General features: G+C 38.3%; 1 protein-coding gene across 1 annotated transcript in view; it reads left to right on the forward strand.

Annotated features, from left to right (window-relative positions):
• Positions 1-12,150, forward strand: part of RP1 (RP1 axonemal microtubule associated) — a 323,400-nt gene that overhangs the window by 186,261 nt on the left and 124,989 nt on the right. The window lies entirely within an intron of this gene.

Raw genomic sequence — 12,150 nt, forward strand, 5'->3', positions numbered from 1 at the left:
TAACAATAATAATAATAATACTGAGTATTTGTTGAGTGCTTGACATATGCCACCTACCTTACAAATACCATTGTATTTCTGCGTGATAGCAACTCTTTGTTTTAGGTACCATTAATATTCTATTTTACATATGAGGAGACTGAGGCTTGATAAAGTTATTTGCCTGAGGTTCCTCAGTAAGTGGTCTTATTGTATGTTGGACTCCAGAGATTGAGATCTTAAGCACTATCATTGGACCTTAAGTTTATTTTCAAAAATAGATGGTAATTAAAATCTTAAAAGCCTTGAGATTTCTGTATGGAAGCACTAGATTATAGTGGAGTCGGATGAAATGGTTTGAATCGTAGAACATCTTTGCTTTCTGGCTTTAAATAAGGTATCTGTCACTGGTTCCTTTACAGTACATGATACGTTATTCCAAAATGCTTGAGGTTTAAAATTTGGAATACCACTTATAGAGTCTAGCAAAATATTTCTTTCAAGTGTTTCTTAATTTTATCTGTGATTTTTATTATTGTATCTTTGGTTGTATAATGAAAGTAATTGAGAAAAGTGTTAATTTAGCTGAAATATTTATTGTAGCATTTCTTAGCATATGCCTATATAGTGAAATGTTTTCTAGTCATACAGGAACAGGTAAATATGTTCCAGTCAGTAAGTCAAGAAATTCCTACTTAGCACCTAATATATGCCCTGCATTATGCTAGACGATGTGGAGGATTTGAGGTAACCATTTGGTGACTTTAAAGTTTTCTATTTAGAAGCATTGAAAGAATTTGAAGAAGAGAAAAGCAATGACCTTTTAATAAGATGCAAAAACCATGGAACCTGCAAAGTGTAGTAAAATCACAAGCTCTGTGCCTGTGAATTACTGGGAAAGGCGAGTCAGAACATTTTAAAAGAAACTTACCCTTGAGTTAAGTGGGCCTGGAGTCAATAGCATGGCTTGTGCTTTCTCTGGGGCCTGTGAATGAAAAAGTGGTTGAGAGGTATAATAACATCACTACGTAATGATTCTTCAACTGGAGGAAAAAACACATCCCCAGCAGAAGTCATCCAAGGAAGGAGCACTCAGTCCTGGGAACCAAGGGAGGGGTCATCCATTCCTCTGGTCAGTGGTAAAGGCTTCTGTGAAGAGTAAAGTGGGTAGAACATTAATTAATTGATTGAATTGAGCAGCTCGAACTGTCATTACCAAAGCAGTGTAAGAGAAGGGGCTTTTCCTACAGCGTACTTTACTTTTTATTGTGAAGTGATTTCAAATTTATTTAAAAAATTATAAGAATGGAACAAAGAACTCAAATTTCACCCAGATTCCCCATTGTTAAGGTTGCACCCCATCTACTTTGCCATTCACTGTTAAAATGTATATATGTATGTGTGTTTATGTGTGTGTTTTAATCATTTGACAAATATTTACTGACTGATCGGCTATGTAAATATCTTACTCACCATAAAATTTTTACCCACTAATTTTAGGATCCATTGATGATTCTTGCCTTAGTCAGTTATTACTGTGATGGTTGCCAAATGGTGATTTTTATGTTCTATTGTTATTTCTCTACATGTTAATTGGCATTCTACTACAAGGTAGAACTTCTTCCTTCTCTCCATTTCAAAATTTCATTTATTTATTTATACCAGTGTGTACTTGCAGATCCTTATTTTATTTGATGGGGTAATCTTTCTTAACATAATTTACTTTGATGCTGAAACCATCCTTCATTTTTTCCTGTAAGCCCCTTTATTCTTTTCACTTGTCACTGTCTGTTCTACGAGGACTTCTTTACTTTCTGATTTGAAAAGTTGTTTCAGGCTTATCTAGCACTTTCTTTTCCCTAGCCCTGGAATTACCTATTTCTCAAGGAGCCCTAGTTTAATTTAGTGGAGAATGTCTTTTAGACACCAGTATTTATGTGAGCCATTCAGATAAGTTACTTTCTCCACTAATGCCCACTCACCTCAGCCATGAGGCCACTTCCCATGATGTGAAAAGCCAGCCATGCTTCTGCTTTCCCAAGATGCTCCCAATAAATGTTTCCAGTGTGGAAAACACTGAGTTTCCCACATGAGTTCTGGAAACACTGAGTTTTTCACTCCTCTCTTGGAGGGTCACAATGCAAATAAATGTAGTAAAGACTCTGGGATGCCCTGTGGTAAGGAAATCTGTTTAACAGTATTTCCAAAACTAAATTCACCAAGGGGGCCATATTTTTCAGGTAAAATCTATTAACATTCTATGAAAGGAATACTGTGCATTACTGTAGGGGTTCAAGGCATTTGGGGTTTGATTTAGGAAAAAGATATGACTATGGTGCAGAGGCAGTAGCACACATTTTATTAGCACATAACATCACCTAAGATGTTGTGACAAGGTTGCATATGGAGGAAGTTCCCTCCAGCAGTAATCTGTCCAGAAGCCACAGTTCAGGCCTATACTCCAAAGGGGAAGAGGGCAAGGGAGCTCCCTAGGGAGCCTAGGTGATGCCTCTGAGTGCACAGTGGGGACATGTGTCAGAGATCCCCAAAGGGATGGTTATGAAATATTGCATCCTAAATATGTAAAATAATTTGTTCCCCAATGAGAAGCAAAGTGTCTCTTTGCAAAGCTGAAATAGTTTCCTTGTGTTTGAAGGATCTTTACATAGACTGGAATTTGTCAGACACAAGCTGTTTGACCTTGTTTAGGTAGAGTCACTTGATAAATACATAGACCTACAAATATTTTATTACCATCTCTTGCAGTCCTATTCAAGTATATAGAAAAAATTCTGTATAGGTGACTACCATCTTCTGTCTGATAATTAAACTCCAGTCATTATTTCTTCTCTCAGTATTTCACAAATACACTGGAAGTGTATTGCTATACAGTACAAAATTTTATTCCTCCACATGCATTTGCTCAGTAGCAAAGTTCAGTAATCTTTATGTCTTTTATATAGTCTTCTTAATCAGTATTTCCCTTTTGTTATATTGCATGGACTATGCTAGTCAAATTAGCTTTATATTTTAGGACAGGTTAGGACCAAGGCAATTTTTAAATACATAGATTTAAGTGTGTCAGGGTGGGAGAGAGCACATCAAGTCTCTCTTTGGACTTTGGTGCTAGAATAAACAATAGCACAGATGTATAAAAGTATACATTTGTACTCATTCAGAAAACAATTGTACTCATATTCAAAGTATGTTAATCAAGTATTACTAGAAGAGTTGATAAGAGTTGGAAGAGTTCTGTTGGTCATTTGAGCATGCCAACATGACTAAGATGCAGTTCTTGTCTTCAGAGAACACATCCCACCATTAACCTAACTATAAACCAGATTGTGCTTAGTTATCCATAAAGTTGTCATTGTAATTGTCCCAGTGAAAATGGTACACACTGTCTCTACATCTGTCTTCCAAAAGATTTATGGAGAGAACTAAATTGATTTCTCCCTTTTCTCAGGTTCTGAGCAGAAAGGTTGGGTAACCTGACCTAGATGTTATATTCTCATTACTGAATTCTAACATGTTAATTCAGACATTGTAAGTACCACCATCTGTCTGTTCCAGTCAACTATTTTTAGGATATGTATTTAACCACTTGGTTGAAAATTTTTAAAGTAATCCAGGAATTTTAAGTTTCTAAGAAACAAGAATGAGTTTTTATGGTAATGTTCTCTTGTGAAACAACTAATATTTGCTGTTGTAAATCAGCAGGGGGAGCTCAGCAAATGAACTTTAGTTTCTATTGAAGACATTCCTAAAATTATTCCTATTCATTTAGGAAATTAAAACAAATGCTGAATATTTTATGTGATAAAGACACTGCTGTTTCCTTTTCCTTTATTTTTTCCCCAAGCACTTTGTTTATTTGTTTGTTTGCAAGGAAAATGAATGCATGTTTCAGTGAAAAAATGGTTTTGGAAATTCACCCTTTTTCTATTTCTCATCTATCCCAACATAAAGTTTGGCTTTGAAGTTTAATGTCAGTGCACTTTTTCTCAGCTGTATCGACTCTTTCATAGTACTCACATTTGGCAATTCTGTATCAGAGCTAAAGCAAAAGTCAAGGCTTTGGGTCTTTTTAGTATTGATAGAATAATACTAGATGATGCTTCAGTCTGAAAGCCAAAAGAAAATACTATTTCCAAAAAGGAAAATGATTGGTTTTACGGTGACCAAAGGCTGCCTTTTGTGGACTTGGAAAATCTGAAAGTTTACCATTATTAGGACATATGCTATGAGGGTTCCCCCCATTAATGATCAACCATTTATAGCCAATAGCTATTGTTCATCTTGTGATGAACAACGCAAGCACTTATGGAATGCTATTGTTTGGGGGAAGCTGTTGTTTCTAAACAAGTGTTTGTTGAAATTATTCCCAGTGTCCCAAATTAAAATGGTTGAAAATCTAGTTTTTGACATAGCATTTTGAGCAGGGAGCACCTGCACATTTCATGATACTCAGGTACTTTGGGGCTTTTGATCTAGTGGTGGGTCATGTGGTGTCATTCAGACTCTTAAACTTGTATTCCTTGATCATACTTCAGAGGCCTTTGAGAAGGTCTGACTTGCTATTTCAGCCATATTAATACACATTAACCAACTGTGCTGTCTAGCATTCAAAATACAGTTGTAGAATATTAATCTAAGTGACCATACTGATTTCAGGTAATGGGTAGCTTGGACTCAAAACAAGATGGCTGTAACTGAACATAGATAGTAATTGACTTTGACTCTTTCAAATTGAGGTAATAAACTTTAGAGTTGAAGTCAAAAGACTTGAAAGATGTTTAATTTCTAAAAAGTTAAAAAATCACTTTTTCTCTAGGTTTTTCTTGTTGTAAAATAGGGCTCAACGGTACTTGGTATCTCACAAGTTGTGAATATCAGTGAAAAAAATAAATAAAACATAATCAGACCTTTTTGATTCCCTCATTCAACCTGCTCTCCTTCAGTCTTGTTCGTCTGAGTAGATGGTGTCACTGTCTACCTAGTTATATAAGCCGGAATCCTACGAATTTTCCTAGATTGTTTTATTTCCCTTCCCTCCAAAATCCAATCCCTCAGGAATCTCCTGCTGACTCTATTGCTGAAACATACCTCAATTTTGTCTGTTTTTCCTCCATCTTATTACCATCACTTTACTCCAAGTTGCAATTTTTTTCTCTTCTCTCTGCTGTAAAGGTCTCCTGTGATAGCCTTCCAGCTTCTTTCCCGCCCCCCGCTGAGTATCCAGATTTCAAAGAGCAGCCAGAGTGATCTCTCATAAACATCAGTCAGATCATGTCCCCTCATGTAATCTGTCCCCTGCCCACCTCTTTCTCTGCCCCTTCTCATGCTGTGGAAGCCACACTGGTCTTCTCCTGCTTTAGAGGTCCTTTGCTATACAATCTCAAGGGAGCCCGTGTTTGCTCTTGATCACATCAGCATGGTTTATTATCTTTATAACACATCCCTTATCTGGTATTTTACATTTGTTTATTGTCTGACTTCCACTAGAAAGTGAGTGACTTGAGAACAGGAGCTTTGTATTTCAGTGTTATAATACCAACTCCTAGAGTATTGCCTGTCATACAGTAGATGTTAGATAAACATTTGTGGAATGAATGAACAAATAAAACACATTTTGTTTATTTAACACGTATTTATAATATGTGAAGTATGGCTGGGTGCAGTGGCTTATGCCTGTAATCCCAGCACTTTGGGAGCCCAAGGCCAGAAGATCTCTTGAGCCCAGAAGTTCAAGACCAGCCTGGGCAACATGGAAAGACCCCTGTCTCTACAGAAATGCAAAAAATTAGCTGGGTGTGCTGCAGTGAGCTGAGATTGCACCAGTGCACTCCAGCCTGGTGACAGAGTGAGACCTTGTCTCAAATATATAGCCTGGAGAGTCTTGGAGGTTTGACCCATTCACACAGAATTAGCGGCGAGGTAAGGCCAGTGCCGCTTCTCTTGGCCCATGGCCTAATGCTCTCTCCAACGCCTGGGCTGCCTCTGCAGCACATTTGCTATACATTAACTGGATAAATAGGCTCAAATAGAATAGGAATTCTCTCAAAACTTTTTGATTATTCTAAGTCTTTGAATTGAAGCGGGTCATAGGTTTTGGTGAATTCGTTATTATTTTAACCTACTGCTGGTTAATATGATATGGTAACCTACTTGATATGAGCCCCAGGCAGTCCTGAGATTAGCAAAATTAGGTAAGAAATGCCTTATTTTTTTGAAGTTTTAAAGTATCAGATAAATATTTCTAGTTCCTTTTCATTTCCAGTTACCTCTTCACTTCAGGGTTCTAGAAAGAACCACATACAGGAAAGAGCAAGTTCTGAAATGCAGTAAGAAAAATAGTTTGTTTTTGAGGATTTTCTAGTTCAGTGAACAGCAGGAAGCACCAGCTTCTTTTGACAAAATCTCCAGGCAAATGTTTAATCTCAAAAGACTCCAGTAGTTTATAGAAACATTCTCAAAGTTGTGCCAGCTTATTTGAACCAAAGATAAATTCATGTATTTGATAGTCCCTCAGTCAGTTGTAAACACCATAGTTGGTTCCCCTTGTACAGTCTTTGTAACAAATAGGGTGTTATCACAAGGCACAGGATGAGAAATAAGGACATTTAGAGTCAAGCTTTGACTTTGTGTCTGATTTGCAAGAACACTTAAAATGTTCTCTGTTAACACATTTAAACCTTATTATATTTTCATATTTCTGGCTATACAAAGAAAATATTAATGACTGACATGACTGCCCCATCCACCATCTCCAGTATCAGATCTTATAGAGTACTGTAAATACTTTGTGTCCAACAAACATGTTGGTGACTATTTGCCTTTACTTCTTCAGAAAGAGCTTTGTGTGTATGGAATCTGTAATGAAAGTAGAAGTATTTTGTTTTGTTTTGTTTTATAGAACAAAGGTTTATGGTATTTCAGGGTAGGATTTCTAAAAGGATTTTTTTCTAAATCCTTTCTCATCCTAATGTATTCTTTGTGTTCTAACCAGTGTTTATCTTGCATCCACTGTTAAGCAGACAACTGGCCACATGGGTAGCTCTCAGAAAGTATTTGTTGACTCTGGTTCTATATAATTTCTCTTCTAGGAAAAGATAAGATTATTTTATTTATTTTGTTTAGGCTTAAATGAAATGTGTGAAGAGTGTTTTATAAAAAAGGTAGGATACAAATATAGATGGTGGCAATTGTTGTTGGTTATTAATTACATTTAGTCAGGATGTGGAGTGAGGCTATGGCAAAGGGCAGTTGGCTCATTCTGCCCTCGCAACCCCGAGTCTTCTGGCCACAGTGATGACCTTTCTTCTGACCCAACTGGACCTGATCCTTGCTCCATTGATATCTAGGTTGACATTTAATGCAGGCACTAAGAACAGTTAGAGAAGGGGCTCAGGGAGGACATGAAAGAAGAGGTAAAGCCTTTGAGAGGAGGTGGGGCAGTGCCAGTCCTTATAGTTTAGACAGGAATGGCCTCCTTTTTCTTAAAAGCTCCTGCCTGAGGTACAAAGGACCAGAATGGGAACCATTTTAGGGAAAGCAGGCAAGGATTGCACAGTGATCTAGGGGCCCAGGAGACTAGAAGTGCTGGAGAGCTTTCTTGGGAGGATGGGATGAGTGGGAGACCTAGCTCAGAGGACAGCTTTGGGATTCCAAAGCTTTGGAGATTTCTTTTTTTGTTGTTGTTGAAGTTAGAGGTTTTGCCTTTTGTTTATGAACTCCTTGACTGATGGGCTAGAGAATTCATGGAGGCGCCCAGGAGAGAGGAAGCAGGAGAAGCTACTTCAGATTGGCTAAGGGGAGGAGAGCCAAAGGAGACCATTAGTTGTCTTCCCAGATGGTCGTGGTCAGCTCTCCCAAGTACAGTAGGAGTCGGAACTGGATTAGAGTTTCTCATTCTGGTAATAGAGAACTGAACATTTGGCTGAAGTTTTCCTTGTGCAGTCTCTAGGAGGTTGTTAAAGAGTGAGGAACCACAATCCCAAATAATTGTTAAGAATTCTGATCTCTAGGGTGCTGACGAGTTGATGGGTGCAGCACACCAACATGGCACATGTATACATATGTAACCTGCACGTTATGCACATGTACCCTAGAACTTAAAGTATAATAAAAAAAAAAAAAAAAAAAAAAAAAAAAAAAAAAGAAAAAAAAAAAAAGAATTCTGATCTCTAATCTCTGAGATTAATTTTGATACTATTATTATTAATAACAATAAACATGTTGAGCACTCAGGGTGTATACATGATCACTTTTAATGTTTGTACCACAGCAAGGTAGATACTATCATTATCCCAATTGAGAACATTGAGGTTTTGAGAACTAGGCAGTACCCATATCACATAGCTAGCATGTGGATCTGGAAAGAAGTGGTCTTACTTCTAGGCACAAAAACCACCCTCTTACTGTTAACTTGGAAGATTAGATGTTCTGAAATCAAGCTCTTTTACAATGTTCTTAGGTATCAATGAGAGGTGAAGCCAGCTGGACTTCCTGGGTCAAGTGGGGACTTGGAGAACTTTTCTGTCTTACAAGAGGATTGTAAAACGCCCTAATCAGCACTATGTAGCTAGGATTGTAAAATGCAACAATCAGTGCTCTGTAGCTAGCGAAGGCATTGTAAAATGCACCAATTAGTGCTCTATAAAAACGTACCAATCAGCACTCTGTAGCTAGCAAGAGGATTGTAAAATGCCCCAATAGGCACCCTGTAAAACTCACCAATCAGTAAAGTGCACCAATCAGCAGGAATCTAAAAGTATCCAGTCACAGGGAGGATTAAAAAAGGGCATTCTAATAGGACACAATGGAACATGGGAGGGGACAAATAAGGGAATAAAAGTTGGCCACCCCTGCCAGCAGTGGCAACTCTCTCGGGTCCCCTTCCGTGCTGTGGAAACATTGTTCTTTCGTTCTTCACAGTAAATCTTGCTGCTGATCATTCTTTGGGTCTGTGCCATATTCAAGAGCTGTAACACTCACCGTGAAGGTGTGCAGCTCCATTCTTGAAGTCAGCCAGACCACGAACCCACCAGAAGGAACCCACTCCCGACACACCGCCACCCATTCCTGAGAAAGTTCTGCCTTGGGAAATAACTTCCTATGTGTAATCATTTATAGTTTACAAACCATTTTCCAAAAGGTGTTTTAATCTCATTTTATTACCTAAGGCACTTTTCAGCTTGTTGAAATATGATGGCAGTTTTGCAAATGAGGGCCTGAAGATGACAGGTCCTCTTGTGGAACTTTTATAAAAGTGCTCGGTGAGCTGCCATGTTTGTGCTGGTTTGTTTTTGAACTGCATGGTGGGAGGAAGTGCTTCTGACAATTTGTACTTTGCAAACATTTAATCTTTGATTTAACTCACCACCACAAGACTGCTATTGCTCACTGATCCACCAAAAAATGAGGTAAAATAAACTTTCTTACTTGTTTTCATTAATCTTTCTTAATGTATGCATAGCTCACATTTATTTCAGTGGCTAATGGTTAAGGCCATACACCTGGTAAGTAGCAGTGCCAGTACATAAACCAAGGTCTTTTAATTCAAATCCAGGTTTGTTTCACTTGCCACATGCATTTTACTGAGTCCTGCCACTAGCTATCATGTAACTGGGCTTAAACATTGTGGTCGTCCTGGAATTTTGCCTTCTTACTAATTTAACAGTTGAAAAAAAATTTTGTGAAAATAAAAACAAACCTAACTGGAGATTACCTAGATTCTTTATTTTTCTGTTTTGAGCCATCATGACTTCGAAGGTAAATGGAACTCATTTAGAGCCCTCGCCATGGAGGCTTTTCAGTGGTGTTTGGTGGGATTGCGCTTAAGTCAAATCAGTGAGGCTTTCTTATCAGTGGGCTCTTCTAAGGATGAAGGGAAGATGGAGCCTTAGAAACCAGAGGCTTCTTGCCAGTTTACATGGAGAGGCTAATGTAGAGGAAGAACCTGTTGAAGTTTTAGGTAGTATGACCTTGTAATCGCTTAACATTTTCTTAGGTTCTTGGAAACTGTGACTTCAAGCAAAACTTGGTATAATGAAACTAATTTACCACAGGCTAACCGATACAATCAAGAGTTAAATTTCTAGCGCATATTTCTGGTCCCCAAAACATCACCAATCTTATAAAGTCCAAAACACTTCACATATTAACCATTGAAATAAATGTGAACTATACATAAATTTAATAAAGATTAATGAAAATAAGTAAGAAAGTTTTACCCTATATTTGGTGAATTAGTGAGTGATAGCAGTCGTAGTTTTGGTGAGTTAAATCAAGGAATAAATGTTTGCGAAGGGAAATTGTCAGGACCACCTCCTCCCACCATGCAGTTCAAAGACCATCACAAACATGACAACTCACTGAATGCTTTCGTCCCCTAATTGTTTATTGTTGTACATTTGTATGATTATTATAGACATTACACATTTTTATTTGACAATCATTTGTATTCATTTGTTCATTTTTCAACCTGCTTATTCCAGTTCAGAGTTGTGGGTGGGCAGAGCCTGTCCTGGCAGCTCAGGGTGCAAGGTGGGAACTGACCTGGCCAGGACGCCATGCCATCATCCCATTGCAGGGCACATTCATACCCACACACTTGCACACCCCCCACACTCTCACACTGGGACCATGTAGACACACCAGTTCCTCTAACATGCAGAACTTCTGGATGTTGGAGGAAACTGGAGGACCTGGAGAAAACCCATACAGACTTACAGAGAATGTGCAAATTCCACACAGACACTGGCCCCTGTCTAAATAAAGAATGATATAATCCAAAGAGAAATTTCCAATTTCAGCAGAATATATTATATTAACCTTTTTAATACTAATGTATGTATACATATATACATTTCACTAATGTTAATATGAAGTATTTATATAGTTTATATAAAATTTTATATATTACATGTAATCTCATTTAATATCCACAGTAACCATATGAGATAGTCATTATTTCTATTTTAAAGATGAGAAAACTGATATTCAAAGTGGTTACATGATTTCTCATGGTCAGTTGGAAATGCCAGAGCTAGACTTTGGTCACAGTTTTTCTGGCTGTCCAGTGTTCTTTTCAAGACCTCTTGCCTGGAGCAAGTAAAGATACAGTTGTCACTCATTAATAATCAGGTGTGCGGAGTTAGTCTGTAACCTGTGTTGACAAATACACATTTCACGTAGTTATTCATCTGATCATTCATTCAACAAACGACGCAAGGACTGCCTTGTAAAAGCTTGTGGTAGTATCAAGATGGATAGGACATGGTTTCTTCCCTCAAGTCAGTCAAATATTAGCTGTTAAATCATGAATGGGGAGGCTGTTGCGGATCACAAAGTAGGGTTGCTGAACCAAACTGGGGGCTCACAAAAAACTCTTTAGAAGAGGTTACATGTAAGCTATGAAGGATGGGCAGAGTCATCATGGTAATGAGTCGGGATGAAAACTGTTCTAAGCAGAGCTATGAGTGTATGTGAAAACTGACATGAGAGGGAATGTAGCCAGGTTGAGGAACCATGAACAGATCAGTACAACTAGAACATAGCACGTGAGGGAGAAGTATCTAGCAACATTATGACCCAGCCATGAACTGCTCATTGTATTGAGGATTTGGGATTTTATACTATAGGAAGGACTGTTTAAAAAAAGTTGTGTGCAGGGTGCAAAATGATCATATTTCTGTTTTAAAATAGTCTCTCTTGAAACAGGCTAAAGGCAGGATTGGAAGAGAGCAAGAACAGCAGACAATGGGTTATGGCAGCAAGCTTGAAGAATAAGCCATCTGAGAAATGGTGGCACCTGCTCCTAAGACCAGGAAGCAGAGAAAATTGAGGAGGGACAAGTACTTATTTAGAAGATTAGCTGGAATCTTAAAAGTATGAGGACATTTTTATCTATCGTGATAGGAGGCAAGGCAAACAACTGTGGGCTTACGCTTGGAAGTCCTCTGCTAGTCTGCTGGCATGTGAAGGGGAAGATAAAGGGAAGGGGCCTTTGTGTGGAACAGCCACCAAAGGGGCTGACAAGGGGTCTATGGAGGAGTCACTGGGCTGGGGGGAAAGGCAGCTGCCTGCATGCTGGAAGGTGCAGGCATTTGTTCTGTGGCAACCGGGGGTTTATTTAGAGCCTACAGATGTTATAAATACACTTAAAAG

This window comes from Piliocolobus tephrosceles, chromosome 7, assembly GCF_002776525.5.
Source record: "Piliocolobus tephrosceles isolate RC106 chromosome 7, ASM277652v3, whole genome shotgun sequence".
NCBI lineage: Eukaryota > Metazoa > Chordata > Mammalia > Primates > Cercopithecidae > Piliocolobus > Piliocolobus tephrosceles.